General features: G+C 36.1%; 1 protein-coding gene and 1 long non-coding RNA gene across 3 annotated transcripts in view; one reads left to right on the forward strand and one right to left on the reverse strand.

Moving 5' to 3' along the window:
* LOC115227587 (complexin) overlaps positions 1 to 22,961 on the forward strand; it is a 295,618-nt gene that overhangs the window by 98,214 nt on the left and 174,443 nt on the right. The window lies entirely within an intron of this gene.
* On the reverse strand, positions 2,140 to 14,022 carry LOC118767453. Its single transcript, XR_005003377.1, has 3 exons — positions 13,933 to 14,022; positions 9,691 to 9,696; positions 2,140 to 2,150 (listed from the first exon to the last, which is right to left on the reverse strand). It is a non-coding gene; the product is annotated as an uncharacterized LOC118767453 (long non-coding RNA).

The raw sequence follows: 22,961 nt of genomic DNA on the forward strand, positions 1-22,961 counted from the left end.
ACCAAATCCACTCACAAGGATTTGGTTGGCCCAAGGCTATAGTAGAAGATACTTGCCGAAGTTGCCACGCAATGGGACCGAACCTGGAACCCTGCAGTTGGTAAGCAAGCTACTTACCACACAGCCACGCCTACGCTTATATATTTGCTGTTCACTTGCTTCAGCTTTATGAAACTATTGGGTTGGTACATAATTATTGCGGCTTTTTTTTCAAACAAATTTTATTCAACAAAATCAATAACAATATTTAACAAAGACACCTCTAAATGACAGTCTGACCGTCTGCCAAGCAAATGGGAAGTAGTAGTTGAAGTAGATGGTGACTATGCTCCAGAATAATCATTTAAAGATGTTTTTGTTGAATAAAATTTGTTGAAAAAATGCCACAATAATTATGCACCAACCAGTAATACGATAGACAGATAAATGAAACTTATACTATAGTCAGACAAATAAATGGAATTGAATAGTTAAATACATAAACAAAATACAGGGGATACTGATAATGCAGGTACCATACACATTCCCCCCCAACAAACACACACACATAAGCATTTCGTCTGTCTTTAAGTTCTGAGTTCAAATTCTGCCGAGGTCAGCTTTGCCTTTTATTTTTTTCAGGGTCAGTAAAACAAGTACAAGTTGTCTGTACTGTACTCCCATTTAAAATTTTAAAAAAACCCCACTTATATTGTTATAAGCAATTGTATAAAAAATTTTTTAGGTATTTTATGATATAGATGCAGGAATAGTTGTGTTGTAAGAAGCTTGCTTCCCAACCACGTGGTTCTGGGTTCAGTCCCACTGTGTAGCACCTTGGGCATCTCCTACTGTAGCTTTGGGATGACCAAATCCTTGTGTGTGGATTTGGTAGATGGAAACTGAAAGAAGCCCATCGTGTATATAAATATGTATGTATTTGTGTGATTGTTTTTCTCCCCACCATTGCTTGACAACCAATGTTGGTGTGTTTACGTCCCCGTAACTTAGTAGTTCAGTAAAAGAGACTGACAGATGTGCCAGGCTTACAAGGAATAAGTCATGGGATCGATTTGTTTGACTAAAGGTAGTGCTCCAGCATGGCCACTGTCAAATGACTGAAACAAGTAATATTGTAGAAGTACAAAGCAATTTATTGCTCATAAATTTTACCAACAGAATCTTATATGGACCCCAAAGGGTAATGTAGACCCTGGTTGAGAATCACAGATTTCTTTAAATGATTGAATGAGAGGAATTTGTATGATCTCTTAACTTACTAACAATAAAAGCTAAATCTCTCGTGGATTACACCCCAAGCTTAAAGGAAGATTGATCTGCAACCGCAGCCATGAAAAACAGAAGAAAGGAGGAGAGAAAGAGAGTCAACCAATAGCTAACCTTTGATAAGTTTGAAAAGGGAAAAGTTCTAATAAAGACTATTGTGTCATTTGTTAATTAAAAGAGCAGTTGAGGCTGGAAGTTATAGTCTAAAGGATAGAATTAATGCCAAAGAATAATGAATTATTTGAAAAGGAAACTCAAGAAAAGATGCTTCCAGAAATCTTCTACAAGTATCCAATATTGAATTTTTTCTCCCCTTCTTACAGGTTTTAAGAAATCTTATAAAATATTTTTTTTTTCTTTAAGCTCATTGTTGACTATTAATATAATAGTTACAATAACAATAATTTTTAATAATTTGTTTTTATATTAGCGTAATGCTTTAGGCAAGTGGGTTTCCTTGTTATTCTTTCTGAATAAGACTGGTGGTTTCTATACAAATATCGAATCGTAATTAAACAATTAAAACACTTACAGTTATCTCCCCACAAAAAAACTAACTCAATACATAAAGTTTAGTCTTCACTACTTCATCTTAATGCTACTTATATTAAACACTTATTTTAGTGAATCTTCCAGACAGATGTAAGTTGAAGTTGATCTTGGCACAATTTGAATGTAAACTACCCAGACATATACTTATTGTTTAGTATTATACGAAAATAAATAAGATAAACAACAAAAACACTGTCATACCATCTTAATGTGTGTGGCTATGTTGAGGAGGGTGGGAATTTATTATTTAACCCTTTTGTTACCAACCCGGCCAAAACCAGCTCTGGCTCTGTAGTACAAATGTCTTGTTTTCATAAGTTTTAAATTAAAATCTTCCAATAAAACCTTAGTCACAATTTATGTTCCTAATACTAGCTGAATGATAACTAAGTTATTTTACTAAATTCTTTGTTATATTTCAAATTAATTGAAAGAAACACAGAACATCTCAACAGAAATATGGTAACAAAAGGGTTAACAAATGATTAATTTAACCCTTTTGATACCAATCCACCTGAAACTGCCTCTGGCTCTGTACTACAAATGTCTTGTTTTCATAAGTTTCGAATTAAAATCTTCCACCAAAACCTTAGTCACAATTTATGTTCCTAATACTTGCTGAATGATAACTGAGTTATTTTGCTAAATTCTTTGTTATATTTAAAATTAATTGAAAGAAACATGGAGCATCTCAAAATAAATACAGTAACAAAAGGGTTAAATAAGTCTAGTTATGTTGGCCCAAAACAATCTATACCCACCTTTGTGCTTCTCAAAGTCTTGTTTGTCACTTGTGGTTTTACATCTGTTTAATAAATCACAGGCATGCCTGCAGAGCAGACAGTGTAATGTGGAGGGGGCTCATTCCCTTAAACCTTTAGCATTTAAACCAGCTATACATGGGCCAGATATTTTACCTATTTTTTATTCAAATTAGCTAGATCCAGCCTCTTACACATACCTTGCCATGTCATGCTAGATGTTCTGCAAACAATTTGCACATGCAAGCGCTACCTGTCGAAAGTTCCACATACCAAAAGCCAGCAAATGTATGGGGGTCATCAGGAGAGAATGCGTGCCATTTTAGGGCCTACCTCACGACAGTATCATTGTACACTTAACCTGAGGTCCCACTTGCTAGATCAACTGGTTATCAAATAGCTCAATATTCTTCTAGCCATTGCTCATCATTGCTTTTTAACAAAATCCAGTGGCTAGTCCTTTCCACTGTTATTTGGATATCATTCATGTTGGTATTTACTTTACGATGAATTAGGCTTAATGATAACAATTGCCTCACACTGTGTCCAACGAATCCTCTACATCTGACTTCAATTCGAAAATGCTCTGCTTTCCAGCCTGTCTTCACATTCTTCAAGGATATTCAGATAATGGTCAATCTTTTGAACTTGAGTGGCATCCATGTTATCTTCATGAGGAACCGTTAACTTGACTAGATTCACAACTTTCTTTCTTCCACACCACATTATAATCACATCATGAAAACCCTGGAGCTTTGAGATAACGCATGATTATTTCAAAATGATGTGAATCAATGAACATTAAATTTCATCTTTAGTGTTTAAATGAACCATATCTGGCCCAAATATTCTTCCTGTTTCGACATCCCAATCGGCCCTTTGCACCTCCCTACAGTGCCATTCTAAAAATAAACAGTCACAACATCAAAATCTCAAAGCTATGAGATAATACAAGATTAATTCAAAACAATATGAATAAATAAGTATTTCATTTGACAGATAATCTAAATGCTAAAAGTTTAACGCAGGTTAATGATACATCTATGAAGTCACTTGATTGACCCAAGGCCATTGTCCTCTTATGTCTCATGTCATTCCTTCTGTGTACTTTTATTTTCCATCCTTCTTCTTCTGTTTTTACCTTGTAACCAATTCTGCAAACCACATCCTAACCATCTTTATAATTTGTCCTGTTGAACACTTCATCATCCTTGTAGCAATAATTAAAAAAAAATGAGTGCTATTATTAATTTTTTTTATATTGGCTTCAATGCCTTGGGTCCATGTTACCATCAAAAGAATCTTTATTGTTGTTGTTATCATTAAAGCAGTGACCTGGTAGAATTGTTAGCACATTGGACAAAATGGTTAATGGCATTTCGTCTGTCGTTATGTTCTGAGTTCAAATTCTGCTGATGCTGACCTTGTCATTTGTCCTTTCGGGGCTAAAAGTATTAGTTAAGCTCTAGAGTTGATGTAACCAACTTGTCTCCTCTCTTAAAATTGATAGTCTGGCACCAGAATTTGAAACTACTACTACTACTAGGTTTTATGTATCCTGTAAATTTCTTTCAAGTTCATTTTGATGCTCTTCTTTTCAACTCTAGGCACAAGGCCCAAACATTTTGGGGGAAGGGGTCAGTCGATTAGATCAACATCAGTGTGCAACTGGTTATCAAATTAAATAATTTATCAACCCTGAAAGGATGAAAGGATAAAAGTCAACCTCGGTGGAATTTGAACCCAGAATGTGAAGTCTGACGAAATACTGCCAAGCATTTTGCCTGTCGTGCTAACGTTTAATGCTTTTATTATGTTGAGGGCTGTCTTGACAGTCTTTGAATATAGATATTATTGCTATCTCTAAATTCTTTATGTTGATACGTTCTTGACTTCTTTGAGAGTAATGTTTTCATCAGAAAAGACAAGATTAATATGCTGACAAGAAGATATTCTTTTCTTAATTTGTTTTCCGGTAGCTTTCTCTCATTTACCATCTGTTTGTAACTTCATCATCTTGTTGTCACTGTTCTCATGGTAACCATGACTTCCACTCTGCTATTATCAACATTATGTGTGTGTGTGTGTGTGTGTGCTATAACTTGGCCAAGACTAAACATTCAGAAAAAAGTAGTCAATTAGGGGCAAGCATAGCTGTGTAGTAAGAAGCTTGCTTTCCAACCACATGATTCTCGGTTCAGTCCCACTGTGTGGCACCCTGGACCGGTGCCATCTACTATGGCCACAGGCCAACTAAAGCCTTGTAAGTGGGTTTAGTAGATGGACACTGATAGAAGCCCATTCTATGGGTCAGGATTCAAGTGAACTGGTTCCTTAAATAGCAAAGCACCTAGGTCAGGTCAATGAAATTGCTATCATATACTAAACGATAATTAGAGGAACATAACTGTACATAGCAAAGTAAACACGGATATATATTCCAGTTGCATGTGCAATTACAAACATCTGTCTGCACCCTAAGTACAAACAATGCACCAACTGTCCGCACTCAGTAAACTCAAGATCTATGCCAATTGCAGGTTACGAGTAAGGTGAATAATAAACAAAAAGCAACAGATGGACGGTGGTTCACTCACTACAGCTGTTTCAGACATGGGTTTTATTGATGAATAGGATTATTACATCATGCAAAAATAAAAAATGAAAAATCGTTTTCATCAGGTGAATATATATATGAATTAAATGTTTCAAAGAAACATTCTAAGAATCCAAGAATATGCCATTTCATGACTCTCTGGCGAAAGAAAAAAGAAAAAAATCTCAGACACTTCCCTTTCTCCAGAAGGCAAGCCAAAGAGTAAAAGACAGGAATAAATTATTGGCTGCCACTAAACTGGTTATATGTTGGAGATAGTTTTTCAAGAGAAATATCAGTTATTTTGCTATGATTAATTATAAAATCTTCCATCTTAGTCTTTAGACTAGCTCAGACAAGTTTTCAGAAGAGACTCATTTGACATTTTTGGCTTCGTTTCACATTTATTTTGGTCCTGTTTAGGTTTGCCAGATATTGACCATAAGCGTGTTTACTTTATCACTTTTCTTTCGACATAGCTTTGAGATTTTGTTTCTTGTTGTCTGTCTGTCTGTCTGTCTCTCTATCTATCTATCTGTGTGCATTTCCGCATACAGACTAGCAATCATAAATACATGCACACAAACACATACATATCTACATATGTACACAATTACGTATAAGCTATTCACAATTGTGATTCTGGGAAAACGTTATTCAACAAAGTAATCAATATGTAATTATTGCAAATGTGAAATGTGTGTGTGTTTGTGTGTGTGCATGAGTGGAAAAGAGATATTTTCCTGTGGGTTTGCTCCCTTGCTTGTAACATAAACAGGATGCAGCCTGCACTTATAACCATCTGACAGAAGATCAGCCTGGGGTTTAAAACAGTGGCAACATCGAACAGCCATATTGATGTGGTCATTAACTTTACTTGTTTTCACCTTATCTACATTTTAAATAATTTCCTTTCTTCTGTTAGTGGTTTCTAATCTGTAAAATAAACCCTTATATTCTAATTTAGTTGTTTTATCCATTTTATGTGGGACCCACTCTGAAATGGACCAAGAAGAAAGCCCCTCTGAACAGCGAGCTGGCAGAAACGTTTGCACACCAGGCGAAATGCTTAGCAGTATTTCCTCTGCTGTTACATTCTCAGTTCAAATTCCGCCAAGGTCGACTTTGCCTTTCATCCTTTTGGAGTCGATAAAATAAGTACCAGTTACACTCTGGTGTCGATGTAATCGACTTAATCCCTTTGTCTGTTCTTGTTTGTCCCCTCTACATTTAGCCCCTTGTGGGCAATAAAGAAATAAGAAAGTACCTCTGAACATTTGGCAAGTTTGGGATAGTATCTATTCTAATTCCTCTGCAAAAGATGCTTCCCACTGCTCACGCAGTCCATCTTTTGCCAGCATCTGCTGGTATGTAGGTTCTGAATGTCATGGCTGCTAATGCATGGACATGCATCGAGGCTGTACAACCTGCAGATTTTCTTGGTCAATGAGCAGGTGTGGTGGTCTCCATTTTTAAGACATATTTTTCCACAGCTCATCTCTTTGATAAAGTTGCAGTCCTGGGTTGATAAAAGATCATGGTCTGACACCTGGAATATCATCAAGTGCTGCCTGCCCTCTACCAGTTAGACAGTGTAGTTGGTGCTGGTACCGTATAGAGAGATCTAGTGATGGGTAAGAGTGACAACATTCTTGTAAAAATTCTTGGTACTGATGAGGATCAACAAGCTGGTCCGTTTCAAAGGGCTTTGGTGCTGGGGACTACAATGAATAACTTCCAAAAACCTTTGGTTTAGTAGTGCTCCTTGGTAGGTTTGTGATAAACTCTACAGGCATGGAAACATTGCTGACAGGACTGTGCAAAATGGGTGTAAAGCAATGAAACTATGTTGTACATACTCTTTCAGTGTCCAAGCATTGTTAACTTGTAAACTTATGTCAAACACCCATTGTCATTTGTAGGTGCTTGCTCTGGTCCTGTTTAAAGTTGGTATTGAAGATTGACATTATTTTGCTCTGTAGTATATTAAATAAAAGATACCAAACATTTTCAATGAAAACCAGGACATTTCCAATTTCCAAAGCAATTTACAACAAACTTTATCATCATCACTATTATCATTATTATTATTCCTTCGTATCACAGTGTAGGTAAAAATGCACCAGAGTCTTTAGTCATCTGTCAAGTCACAACAAGGACCTCAGACAGATAATACTTTCCTTAAGGTGTGCGCTGTGCCCAATAAGGCTGCTTTTTGCAAGACATCAATCTTGCATTGGGATTTCCATTTGCCTTAAAGAGTCTTAAAGTTTCAATGGGATTGAGCCCAATGCTCCGATCACCACTGCTATCACTTTTACATTACCCTCTGGCATTCCATACAATTCTTGCCATTTCCACTTTCAATTCGGAGTATTTGGTGATTTTGTCAGCCTCTTTACTCACAACATTCATGTCAGTTGGTATGGCTACATCAATGATCTGACAGTATTTGTCTCTCTTTTTCAATATGGCAATATCTGGCCGACGGTGTTTGATTACACAATCTGTCTGAAATCAGTCCCAGAGTATCATTACTTTTCCATCCTCCTGCATAATTTTACTTGGTACATGCTCACACCAGTTCTCTGTTACTTCATATTATTATTACTCTTCTTCTTCTTCTCATTATTATTATTCAGTAGTTTTATTTTTATAGTGTACTTTCACTTCACTACCAACCTCAGCTCTGTGTGCCTTGGGTATGTGCTGTGGTTTGCTGTGATGCTCTTATGGTTACTGTATTGAAAGTGTTTTGCATAGGATGTGTGCAGTGCCCAGTAGTGCAATTTTCTATATGTTATAATTTATTATTATTATTATTATTCACCAAGATCAACTTTGCCTGTCATTCTTTCAGGGTCGATAAATTAAGTACCAATGAAACATTGGGGATCGATGTAGTTAACTATTCCTCTCCTCCCAAATTTCAGGTCTTGTGCCTTTAGTAGGCAGGATTATTATTATTGTTATTATTATTATTATTATACATTTGGTAGTTTCAGGCAGATTTCTACTGCATCACCTGCTCCACCTCTGTGTTGCTAGGGTGTGTGCAGCATTGCGTGTTCTTTTCTGTTGGAGGAGTGTAAACTCTTCCTGGTCTGGTATTGTGTCAGTTTGGTTTTGCTATGGAGTCTGGTTGCAGTCTTTTGTTGTATTAGTGTTTGCTTTGTGTGTTGTGTGTTTAATGCAAGTTGTGTTCTTCTGTTTTGGTTATCTATCCTGTTGGTGGTTGTTTTATTTTATTGGATTTCTTCTTCTTCTTCTTCTTCTTCTTCTCCGCCTCCTCCCCTTCCTCGCCCCTCCTCCTCCTTCTTCTTCTTCTTCTTCAATGGAATGCTTTTCTTTCTAAGTGAAGTGTTGACACTTTCTTTGTGTTCTGTTACCAGTTCTGCATTGTATTTATGGTAAACATTCTGAAATGTCAAAAGGCCCAGTGCACCTTGCCGTCGTTAACAGGTACCAAACAGAACTGTATACCACTTTAGTATTTTGTAAAGATTTGTTTGTAAAACTAGATTTCTATTATCTGATGTCTGGAATTGCCATTTTTTTGTGTTTTATTGAGATGTTCAGAGTTGAGCTTTTGTCCCATGGCGGAGAATATGTTGTGCAGTGTTGGATAATGTTACATCATTTGTACAACTTTGGGCTTTGTACAAGTAGAATAAGCAAATGAATATAATAGGATTTACTTACTCATATATAGAAGTGGTAATTGGCAGAGTTGTTAGAGGGTCAGATAGAGTGCTTTGCAGTATTTGATCTGGACTTCTGCACGCAGGTTTCAAATCTTGTAGAAGTCACCTTTGCCTTTCATCTTCCAAGGTTGATAAAGAGAAAATATGAATCAAAGACAGTGATCGGTTGAATTGTTTGGGTGTCAGAGAAGTTGCCTTGCTGTATCTAATCCAGCTTTTGAATATTCTGAGTTCAAATCCTGCCTTCAATAAGAAGCGGTGATGTTTCTATCAGAAGGTGCAGCTGGCAGATATACTCTTTTACTTGTTTGAGTCATTTGACTGTGGCCATGCTGGAGCACCGCCATTAGTTGAGAGCAAATCGACCCCATGGCTTATTCTTTGTAAGCCTAGTACTTATTCTATCGTCTCTTTTGCCGAACCACTAAGTTACGGGGAGGTAAACACTCCAACATCGCTTGTCAGGTGATGTTGGGTGGACAAACACAGACACACAAACATATACACACACATACATATATACAACGGGCTTCTTTCAGTTTCTGTCTACCAAATCCACTCTCAAGGCTTTGGTTGGCCCGAGGCTATAGTAAAAGATGCTTTCCCAAGGTGCCATGTGGTTGGTAAACAAGCTACTTACCACACAGCCACTCCTATGCCTATTAATTGTTGAAATCCAATTAATATTAAAAATTAATTAAAGAAATACTTTCTTTTAATTAGGTCTATGCTGATATACACTGAAAAACAAATGAAAAATTTACAATTTTTTTATAATTATAAAGTATAATTTTGCAGAATTGAGGCAGACAGACTCCTTAGAAACTATTTTCGCTTCCTAGTTGAAGCATATATGTTATTTCAGCTGCTGGTATCCTTGGGAAAGGCATGAACATCACAAATTTTCAAATCTTTCTCTACTAAAATATTTTATGATGTCATTAGCATTCATAAACTTTCAAGAAGACATGAAATATACTTTTATGAATCAGTAGAGCTTGAAGCACATAATACTATAAATAATAGCATACCGGCATGGAGTCCAGACAGCCGCTCTGGCAACGATCACGCTCGGGTAGTGTTCTTAATACCCTACTAGCATGGGGCTCAAGTGCCAGTAAGGTGATGCTGGTAACGATCATGCTTGAATGGAAAAAAACATCATGTCTATGGGAGATGTGAGTTTATATCCAATGAGCAGCCTTAAACTTTTTGAATCCAAAAGGGTTTATCATCATCATCATCATCATCGTTTAACGTCCGTTCTCCATGCTAACCGTCCAACCCATGCTAGCATGGAGAACGGACGTTAAACGATGATGATGATGATGATGACAAACCCTTTTGGATTCAAAAAGTTTAAGGCTGCTCATTGGATATAAACTCACATCTCCCATAGACATGATGTTTTTTTCCATTCAAGCATGATCGTTACCAGCATCACCTTACTGGCACTTGAGCCCCATGCTAGTAGGGTATTAAGAACACTACCCGAGCGTGATCGTTGCCAGAGTGGCTGTCTGGACTCCATGCTGGTGGCACCGAAACGACACCGTTCGAGCATGATCATTACCAGCATCGCCTTACTGGCACCTGTGCTGGTGGCATGTGTAAAAGATTTGAGCGAGGTCATTGCCAGAACCGCCTGACTGGCCCCGTGCCGGTGGCATGTGAAAGCACCCACTACACTCTCGGAGTAGTTGGCATTAGGAAGGGCATCCAGCTGTAGAAGCTCTGCCAGATCAGATTGGAGTCTGGTTCGCCAGTCCTCAATCAAACCGTCCAACCCATGCTAGCATGGAAAGCGGACGTTAAATGATGATATGTGCTTTCAGATCCATTGTTCCAGAAATTAATTATTATTTTTATTTTATTCCTTATGAGAAGAAAACTGTTATTTGATTATTCTACCTAAGACATGTTTAGCTATGAGAAACCAGGTCGCAGTGACATAGAATATTGCCTTAAGTAACTGAGAGATTTATGTATGTTTGTATTGGAGTTTGCGAGATAAGAGAGAGAAAAAAGCTGAGATAGAAAAGCTGTAGTGTTTACTATATGAATTTTTATGTTTATATTTTGTTTACATTTTCATCTGTTAAATATCAAAGTATCTTTCATACTACAAAACACAAAACAAAACAAAACTAAAAAAAAAAAAAAAACTTGATAAGATTTCTATCTGGAAATTCAGGGAGTTATGGATGATGAAAAGAAGGTAAAGGAAGGATCCAAATGATAATAAGAAAAAAAAGAAGAAGAAACGAACAAACAAAACATCTTGTATTTACATAATTGAAATTATTATGACAAGATACTATTTAGAACCTGTTTTTTTTTCACCTCATATCATTTTAATTCGTTTTTATAATCTCCGTGTATTCTGTTATTTTCCGAACAGCAAACTGTGAGTTTGATAGCTGCAATCAGCCAGAGATACATCACATCTTTATCACTGTTTTCATTCTCATTAACGCTGATGCCCTCAGGTGAAACAACATCCTATTAGTTTTTGTAATTGAAACAGCAGATGAGGTATAATAACGGATACGAGAGATTTTATGTGACAGCTATGACAAAAAGTGCATAGAGGAAGGCAATTTGGAAGAGAAGAGCAGTTGTTTAGCCTCTAGAGTTATTACATGTGTTTACATGTATCTTGTGGGCGCTAGCAGAGCTGATATTGGTTTGCTTTGTAAGCAAGTGCTTCTGAAGTTCATGTCATTGCAGGGCACATTTGGCATGCGTCTTCTTCTGCAACATTGGATTGAGCTGTGTGAGGCAAATGTTACATATGCATGTGTATGTATGCATATATGCATGTGTATGTGCATGCGTGTATATATGCATATATGTATGTGTATGTTTATGTATATAAATATATATGTGTGTGTGTATGTGTGTGTATATATATATATATATATGTATGTATACTCTTTACTCTTTTACTTGTTTCAGTCATTTGACTGTGGCCATACTGGAACACCACCTTTAGTTGAGCAAATCGACCCTAGGACTTATTCTTTGTAAGCCTAGTACTTATTTTATCGGTCTCTTTTGCCGAACCGCTAAGTTACGGGGACGTAAACACACCAGAATCGGTTGTCAAGAGATGCTGGAGGGGACAAACACAGACATAAACATATACACGCACATATATATATATATATATACACACGATGGGCTGCTTTCAGTTTCCGTCGACCAAATCCACTCACAAGTCTTTGGTCAGCTCTAGGCTATAGTAGAAGACACTTGCCCAAGTTTCCACGCAGTGGGACTGAACCCGGAATCATGTGGTGCGTAAGCAAGCTACATACTACACAGCCACTCCTGCGCATATATATATATATGAACATATTCTTTTATTCTTTTACTTGGTTCAGTCATTTGACTGTGGCCATGCTGGAGCACCAGCTTTTGTCGAACAATTCAACCCCTAGACTTATTCTTTGTAAGCCTTGTATTTATTCTATCAGTCACTTTTGCTGGACCGCTAGGTTTCGGGGAAGTAAACACCAACATTCGTTATCAAACGATGGCGGAGGGACAAACACAGAATGACACACAGACAGACATGCGCATATATATATACATATATACGATGGGCTTCTTTCAGTTTCCATTTACCAAATCCACTCAAAAGGCTTTGGTCAGACCAAGGCTATAGTAGAAGACACTTGCCCAAGATACCAAGCAGTGGGACTGAACCTGGAACCATGTGGCTGGGAAGCAAACTTCTTACCATACAGCCATGCCTGCACCTAATATGTATAATGTATGTGTGTGTGTATGTGTGTGTGTGTGTGTGTGTATTATTGTTGAAGAACTATTGATGGTGACTTTGGTGTTTTGGCCAGTTAAGCCATCATTAGATATGAGGCATTGGAAATTAATCTCGGCTTTATATAGTCTCTGTGGGTTTGAGTGAAATGGTAATTAGGTTTTTTTAGGATGGGTTGTTATGGAGAGGTGCTTTGCAGAAATTTCTGTTGATTTTAATATATGCATGTATATGTATATACGCATGTGTCTGTGTGCATATATATAAATATGTGTGTATGTGTTTTACATATACATATATATGTGTGTGTGTGTATATATTGCGTATATATCGAGCATTAAACTGATGCATGTTTGTTGTTTACACGTCCGTCTTAGTCTTTTGTTTTCTTTGTTGTTTTGTAAATTCCAACTATATATATATATATCATCATCATCATCATCATATATATATGTGTGTGTGTGTGTGTGTGTGTGTGTGTGTTTGTATATATACGCTTCATTAAACACATGACTATGTTCCAGTTTTATCTTTCCTGTTACAGATTTTTCATATTTTCATATCAGCTTTTGCAGTTAGTTTGGAACAATCAATTTCCTCCCATTATCAAGAACCGAAATAAATTTGGCATCTCTATTGCTTCTTTTATAATGGTAGAATTTTTGTGGGTTTTACTGCCGAAGTTTTTGATTATTAAACTTCTATGTCAGCAGTCGCTAGCTAATTTGCTACAATGTGGTCAAATGTGTTTTTGACCATTAAATTTTCCTGTTTGTAACCACAAGCTCATTTGTAATTCTGTTCTTGCTAACCCTTTTGTTACCAAAGTTCTCTTGAAGTACACCGCCTTGTTTCAATTAATTTTGAATTACTTTGTCATTTTTAAATTGGTGTTTGGAACAGAAATTAACAAGGAATTCTGATGGAAGGTTTTAATATAGTTTACTTTGAAACAGGAAGTTTATATCTTAGAGCCATGGTGGTCTGGGCTAGTTGGTACTAAAAGGGTCATATAATATCGATCTCTCTGTCCATCAGTTCCTCTGTCTATCTGTCTATATATATATATATATATATATATATAAATTTATATAATGATAAGATCATTATTTAAATATTTCAAGCGTGGTGATATCTCTTAAATACTCTAAATTATAATTTCATATATATATATCAAAGTTCAAGGAGGAAGAGAAGACAGATTAGTTTATCATCCTCCTAGTCTGGCCAGTACATATTCAAATTAGGAATGCAATCAAATATATACACACGAGCAGGTGAGATGTTTAAAAGATTTACAACAGTCCTTGAATGAAGTAAAATTAAATAGAGTAAGGTGATTTAAAATTGTCCTTGAATTAAATAAAGCAGTTCACGAATGAAATAAAAATATAATGAAGTGAGGTATCTCACAATCGCTTCAGAGAATACACAAAGCAAAAGCTTATTCTTTTGCCTTTGGTGACTGCATTTCCTTCATCAGAAATAGAATTTTTAAAAGTTTAGTTTTTTAAAAGTTGACTCTTGAAAAGGTTGCAAGATGCAACAAAAATTTCAGGAAAATAAAAATAAGAAATATGTGGAAATTTTACTGGTGAGTGTGTTACATTATAAGGCACAAAAAGAAAATGACTCTCCCCAGACACAACAGAATATATATATATATATATATATATATATATTATATATATATATATATATATATATATATGCATATATTTGTGTATGTATGTTAAAAGAGGAGATTAGATAAAATTTTGGGGGTATTATTTATTCCCCTTTATGCCTGTTTCATTTGTTAATAAGAGTTCCAAAGTCGTACATTTGGAAGAAAACATGTAAGATATCCCCCTATTTGAAATTCTTCAGACAGAGAATCAAGCACACCACTGGAATTAGCAGATGTGCTTCAAGAGGATGTAGCTTGGATTTAAACCTCCATCTACATAGACTGTGTGCATATATATCTATACAATGCAGTAGCTATTAGTAAAAGGTCTGTGAAGGTTATTATCATGACCAGTTCTGAATCTAAGAATCTTTTAACCCTACCAAAAGATTAGAGATCTCCAAGCAAATGCAATTTGTTAGACCTCTTGGAGAAGGAAATGTTAATATATCGCAACAGATGGTAAAGCACTTTCTGAATTTACCATCCATAGTTATCTAAGCTGATTAAAAGGTTACAATGGGAACAAGCAGAAAGTGTAAGAAAGAATGAGAGAGAAAGGCTGGGAGAAGAAGGAGAGATATTGTTTTTTTTTTCTTTTTTCTGTCATTTGTTGGAATTTTGTGTCTTGCTTCAAGTCCGTGTGATTTCCTTGAGTTGACTACTTTATTTAAGTCCTTTAATTTTATTTATCTAAGTTGTGTTGCTTTCCTGTTTTTTTTTCTTATTTATTCTGGTGGGATCAAGGAAGAGATTAGGCTTCCTGGGCATCTTATTATCTCCTTGTATTTTGCATAGGCATCCACAAAATGTGCTAAGCGAGAGAAATACATACACACAGACAGAAGCATATACACATGCATGCACAAGCACACACACACAGAGATTTATATACATACATACATATATATATATATATATATTGGCTATTGTTTCTATATTGAAATGTGTGTGTATATATATATATATATATATAATATATATATATATGTGTGTGTGTGTGTGTCTGTGTGTGTGTGTGTCTTGTTTCAGTCAATGGATTGTGGCTATGCATGGCATCATTTTGAAGAATTTTAGACAAATAGATCGATCTCATTGCTTATTCTTTTCTTTACAAGTCTGGTATTTATTTCACACCAACACCAGTTGTGAAGCAGAGGTTGTGGGTGTGTATGCAAATGTGTGTGTGTGTTTAGTAGTTTGAATATTATTCAGAGAGTTTATTAGTTGCTTCTTGGCATTTTCCATCCTGTTTCATATATAGTGTACTGAGGTTGACTCAAAACATTGACTCATCGACCTAAGTGACTCAATATTTTGAATAATTCTGCTGAGTTCTCTTCATTTCATATCCTGTTACCAGTCCTGTTTCACTGGCAAAGTTAAGAATCTCCACTCTCAGACAGTGTCCACACCCCCAACCTGTTTGTAATAATTTCAATGGTAGGCGCAACAATTATACTAAAAACAGTAGCAACACAGTATAATCGAGAATGCTTCATTAACTTCCCAGATACAAACCCTAGATAGGCTTCGTAAAGAAACTCGTCAAGTGGCAATCCTCTATTGCAGTATGTCCCATGACTCATTATTTTATATTCTTTTTATTGTTCAATGGTTTACAGAATTATCAATACAACACATTATTTACATTTGACAGATATTTGTCATCATCTTGTTTGTTGATATACCTTCCTGTGTGTGTATATATATAAGTATATGTATAATTATATATATATATATATATATATATATATGATGAGCTTCTTTCAGTTTCCATCTACTAGATCCACTCGCAAGACTTTGGTTGACCTGAGGCTGAAGTAGATGGAAACTGAAAGAAGCCTGCTGTATGTGTATGTATATATATATATATATATATATATATATATACACACACACATTGTTTACATTTGATGGATATTTGTCCTCGTCTTGTTTGTTGTTAACACAATGTTTCGGCTGATATACCCTCCAGCATTCATCAGGTGTCTTGGGGAAATTTCAAAACTGGGTTCTCATTCCTAAGGTATTTTTCGATATTATTATTATTATTCAGGTCACTGCCTGGAATCAAACTCGGAATCTTGGGGATAGTGGCCCGCGCTCTTAACCACTAAGCCATACACCCGTGGGCAATTACAGAGTGAATTTTAGTGCTTATAAATCTAATATTTTCCTATCCTTCCCATATGCTATTCATATCTGCACTCGGTCTGCTTAGGAGGTTGTTGTGTCCTAGCATATATGCTGCTTCTTTTAGTTTCCATATTTTCCAGTGGTGTTCTCTGTCTTATTTTAACTTTGTCTCAAGACACCTGATGAAGGCTGGAGGGTATATCAGCCAAAACGTGTTAACAACAAACAAGATGACAAATATCTGTCAAATGTAAATAATATAAATAATTCCTCATCTCTGAAATATAGAACTGTATAATCAAAATAACAGTTTCAAATTTTGGTATAGCACTTGCAGTTTTCAGGCGAAGGATCCTAGTTGATTACATCAACCTCAGTATCTGCCAAGTACTTATTTTGTTGACCCTAAAGAAGATGAAAGGCAAAGTTGACCTCAGTGGAATTTGAACTCAGAACAAGGATTTTGTGTGGCAAGCTAATGGTTCTGCCAGTTCATCACCTTAAAATTATTAATATGACCATAAGTGAAGGTGGTGAGCTGACAGAATCATTAGCACACTGGACAAGATGCTTGGTGGCATTATACCCGTCGTTGTTCTGAGTTCAAATTCTACCAAGGTTAACTTTACATTTTATCCCTTTCAGGGTTGATAAAATAAAGTACCGGTTGATCACTGAGGTCGACATAATTGACGTACCCCTCCCTCGAATTTGCTGGCCTTGTGCCAAAATTTCAAACCATAAGTTTGAACCTTGGTTATCTTGTTTTCACTTTCTGTTTTATTATTCCATTATTTACTTTCTTTTAAGATAAGAAGATTGCTGATAATTCCCTTCTGAAACTCTTTCTGTTTTCTCCTTTTTAGTTTTTTTCTTTTAAACACTGCTGCTGGTTTGTGCCAAATATCAAAAACTTCACTAGTACAAAAGTCGTGTGTCTGGGGAATTTCCCGATTCAGAAACAAAATGATTAACCTATCAGCATTCTGATTTATTCAGTCAAATTTAATGGGTGTTTATTCAAATTGTTTTGAATTAATCAAACCATTATCTTATGGCTTTGAGATTCTTGTGATGTGATTTAAGAAATTTTTTAAATGATGTTGTAGGGTAAATGTGAGACACCAGATCTAGTCTGGCTTTTCATAAAACAGAATATTCGTGCTGGATATGGTCAGTTTAAATGCTAAAGGATTAAACTATTTGATTCCTGGTATTGGTACAAGGCCACAAATTTATAGCGGAGTGGTTCGTTTAATTATTATATGTATATCTCTGATATTTATTCCATTAATGAGAGATGAAAGGTAGTGTTGATCTCAGTTAATTGGAACTCATTAAGAACTGTAAAATGTTTATTACCTTGTAGTTACTTATCCACCCTTGTCACTTCACTTGTAATCACCTTCCTGTTAATTAAAGGTGTGCCCTCACAATTCTTTACCACCCATACTCTTTCTTTTCCAACTGGGACAACCATGTATCTTCCCTACAATTAGACACCTATTTCTCTCCCTGTATCATACTTTAATTTCTCATCACCTGGCATAATGCCACCCTCCTCAATACCCATCACTTCTTCAGGTGTGTGGGGGGTCTTGTCTTGTGAGTTGCTTAGTAACATCACTAGTGCCAATGCCACATAAAAAGCACCCAATACACCCTGTAAAGGGCATCCAGTCAAAGCAGACATTGGAGCCTGATGCAATCTTCTTGCTCACCAGCTCCTGTCAAACCATCCTACCCATGCCCGCATGGAAAATTTACATTAAAGGATGATAATGATTATAATGATGGTGATGATAACTCTACCATTTTTGCTATTGAACTGCTCCTTAAAATGATTGAATTATGAAAAACAAACGAAAGTGGAATTCAAGACTCTTCCCTGAGAATATTCTCTCTTTCAAAATAAAGACTGTCCTTGTGAACAGAGATGGGCAAGGAGCATAAAAACTCTCTTTTTTTTTCTCATTAAGGCATCATCACTTATTTTACTCAATGAACCACCAACCCTTAAGTCGGTCCCGTTTATTGCAGAAAATTACATTAGGTCCTGAAGAAAAGCATGTAACTCTGCTTGCTTTTGACCAACCTGAAAGGAAAATAAGTAAGCACTGCCATTTCATGGTTGAATGAATAGCTTCAGGCTGGTTGTTAGTCTGTAAAAACACCTGCTCTAACAATTCATGTAAATATCTGGCTATAAATTGCTTGCCTGTAAACCGAAGGAGAGATTAGCTATTAGAGACAAGAGGTCATGCGTGTATGAGAGAACTGGAGATAGATAGAGAGAGAGGGGGAGGGAGGGAGGTGTGATTGAAGTTAATAATATAATAGGAATGTATTTGTGGAACAGTAAAAGAAATAGGTTGTAAGTTGGTGAAGATATCGATTGTATTTCAAACATTGGTAAGTTAAGGAAGATATTGAGTGAGGACTCTAAAGCAGACAAGAAAATATGAAGAATTGAAAGAAATGGAAAGCTGTGAACTCTCCAATCTTATGTTTATATATTGTGTCAAAACGGTAATTTTCTGTAAAAATAGGAAGGCTGCTATTCAGAATTTTTGTTACATCTGAATGATATTAGCATTCATCATCATCATCATCATTTAACGTCCGCATTCCCTGCTAGCATGGGTTGGAGGAATGACTGAGGGATGGTGAACCACATGGCTGCACCAGGCTCCAATCTTGATCTGGCAGAGTTTCTACAGCTGGATGCCCTACTGTACGCCAACCACTCCAAGAGTGTAATGGGTGCTTTTTACGGGTGCCAGTCAGGCGTTACTGGCAACGACCTCGCTCGAATCTTTTTACACATGCCACCGGCACAGGTGCCAGTAAGGCGATGCTGGTATAGATCACACTTGAATGGTGTCTTTTACGTGCCACCGGCACGGAGGCCTGGTAGCCGTTCTGGCAACAATCACACTCGGATGGTGCTCTTAATACCCTACTAGCATGGGGCTTGAGTGCCAGTAAGGCAATGCTGGTAATGATCACGCTTGAATGGTGTATTTTACGTGCCACTGGCACGGAGGCCTGGTAGCCGCTCTGGCAACAATCACACTCGGATGGTGCTCTTAATACCCTACTAGCACGGGGCTTGAGTGCCAGTAAAGCGATGCTGGTAATGATCACGCTCAAATTGTGTAGCATTGTAATATAATTATATAGACAGACACATACAAGCGTAGAAGAGCAGATTTAAAAATAATGATGTTGGTCAAATATAAATGTGTGTGTGTGTTTATGCATTTCTTCATTTAACATCAGTTTTTCCATGCTAGAGTATACTCTTTACTCTTTTACTCTTTTACTTGTTTCAGTCATTTGACTGTGACCATGCTGGAGCACCACCTTTAGTCGAGCAAATCGGCCCCAGGACTTATTCTTTGTAAGCCATATACTTATTCTATCGGTCTCTTTTGCCAAAAAGATAAGTTACCTTGGTTGAGAACAACTGTTCTAACCCATGCTAGCATGGAAAAACAAAGGTAAAGACGAGTTAACAAATGTAGGTATGCAATTACACTTACATATACATATGTATGTAGGTATCTCTTTTGTATTTAATCATTTAGTTTCTTCCTCTGAAGAAGGTACTGGTTTCTAACAAAGATACAAAGCTCCACTATTGGAATGTAGATAACGAAAACAATGTCAGGTTTTAAACTTCAGAAAAGTCTTGCATGTATGCATGTATGTATGTAATGTACGTACATATGTATATATGTATCTATGCATGTATGTAATGTATGTATGTCATTCAGTTTATTTCAAGATTTCTTGCCAATAGAGAAAGAACTGGTTTCTAACCTAGATCCAAGGTTCCTTCATGTGAATTTCAACATCAACAACAGGGTATTTTTGTTTGTATGTATGTATGTATGTATGTATATATATATATATATATATATATATATATATATATAATACAAAATGGGACAAGAATGCAAAACATCCGGACAACTAGGTGATACAAAAATGGGACAACAAAACATCCAGATAGCCGATACAAAGAAAACAAGGATGGGTCATTTGAAGTTTTCTTTCCTCGGTCAAGCGTGCAGATTTGTATGTTTTATGTATGTATTCTCATGCATATAGCTACATATCTAGACATGCTCATATATATGTAAATGATAAACTTCTGGAAAGTGTCACAGATTTTTACAGTTCCAGTGATGGATTGGATCTGTAGTCTTCGAATTAGCTTTCTCCTTTCTGGTTTTGAGAAGCCTTATTTCTCAAGATTGGTATTTAGGCAATGTGTTCCATAATTACAATAATTACAAGTATATATATGTATGTGTGTATATTCATGTGTGTATGTATGTGTATGTGTGTACGTATATATTTATGTGTGTGTATGTATGTATTAGCATTTCATTCACTAGGTTACCAAAATGCCATAAAACCTATACTAATAAATAACAAACATGACCTTTTCTGACCTACAGCAGGTAGTCTGTAGCATAGGCAAGTATTCTTCCCCAACTTTATCTCTGTCTGTCTGTCTCCCCAGCCACCTATTATTCTGACCTACACACACTATTACAGCTTTCACTTCTGTTTACTTCAAAATTTTTCTTACCATTTCCAAACTTTCCTTTTTCTTCTTCTTCTTATCCTCAAATTCTTTTTCTTTTCCTAAACTTTCAGTATCTTTGTTTGTTCTTTAACTCACCTCGAGTTTATTTCATTTTTATAATCTTTTTCTTTAAAGTTCTTATCTCTTATCTTTTTTGTCTTTATTTTCATTCCATTTCTACTTCATACTTTCCAGGATAATTCTGTATATTTGAAAGAAATCTTTTGCTTCCATTCATGTTTTCTTTATAGATTTTTATACATTTTCTTTGAGTGGGGAGGCAGTTTTTTTTTTCCTGTTTGTTTTTATTTTTGTCTGAGAGATTTAGTATTCGTTGTGAAATAATAAATAATAATGTAGAGCAAGAATTTCACCTTTTAAAAGTATGTAAATAAATAAACAAGTAAACGGTTACAAAATAGAGAAAAATAGCAAAAGAGTGTTTGAGTGTGTATGTGTGAGTTTATCAAAAAACAAGATATCTGAGAATATTTACAATAAAATATAACATGCGTGTATACACACACACACACACACATATATGTTTATATTTATGTCGATATAATTTTTTATATTCATATGTATAAGTACAGATTGCTTAAAGTAGATTGAATGCTTAGTAGAGGGGGGGGATCCCAAAAAGATATGGAAATATGGAATGAGATAGTGAAGACTGCAAAAGGGTCTGTAATGGAACATCACCCAAAAAAGCGGAAGGGGGGTCTACTGTCACAAGTGTAGGTCAATGAAATGAAACCAGAAATTTGAACCAAATGCAAAGGAAGTGTTGCATAACAATACACACTGGTTAAGCCATGGCGATATAAACAGACCAACACCAGTTAAGTGTTGGTTGGGGGCAAACACCCACCCACCCACACACATATCATCTTCACTTAACATCTACTTTCCATGCTGGCATGGGTTGGATGGTTTGACTGAGGATTGGAAAGCCAGGAGGCTGTACCAGGCACCAATCTGATATAGATATATATATATATATATATATACAGCAAGCTTCTTTCAGTTTCTGTTAACCAAATTCACTCAAGGCTTTGGTCAATCACGGCTATATATATATATATATATACACACATATAAAAGGCAGTATATATATATACACATATATAAAAGGCGGCAAACTGGCAGAAACGTTAGCATGCCGGGCGAATGCGGAGCCGTATTTCGTCTGCCGTTACGTTCTGGGTTCAAATTCCGCCGAAGTCGACTTTGCCTTTCATCCTGTCGGGGTCGATAAATTAAGTACCAGTTACACACTGGAGTCAATGTAATCGACTTAATTCCTTTGTCTGTCCTTGTTTGTCCCCTCTGTGTTTAGCCCCTTATGGGTAGTAAAGAAATATATATATATATATATACACACATACATATATATATGTATGTGTGTGTGTGTATATATATATGTATATATGTTTATTTTTGTGCGTCTGTATTTGTCACCTCACCATCGCTTGACAGCTGATTTTGTTGAGTTTACATCCCCGTAACTTAGCAGTTCAGCAAGAGGGACTGATAGAATAAGTATTAGGCTTACAAAGAATAAGTCCCGAGATCCATTCGTGTGACTAAAGGCGATGCTCCAGCATGGCCGCAGTCAATTGACTGAAACAGGTAAGAGAATAAGAGAACAAATTTATGTTCATGCGTGTGTTTGTGTGTGAGTGTGTGTGTGTGTGTGTGTGTGTGCGTGCAAATGTGTAATTAGGACAAGAGACCTACTTTCACTTTCCGTTGAAAGGATTAGTAAAGAAGGAGGAAGAAAGAAAATAAAATAATCTCGGTGGATGCGCATGTATTTGTTCTGTGTATTTGTTTATGTGTGAATATATTTGCTCTCTAACATAAAAACAAACTCATATGATTTTTGTC

This window comes from Octopus sinensis, linkage group LG2 (assembly GCF_006345805.1).
Source record: "Octopus sinensis linkage group LG2, ASM634580v1, whole genome shotgun sequence".
Taxonomy (NCBI): Eukaryota; Metazoa; Mollusca; class Cephalopoda; order Octopoda; family Octopodidae; genus Octopus; species Octopus sinensis.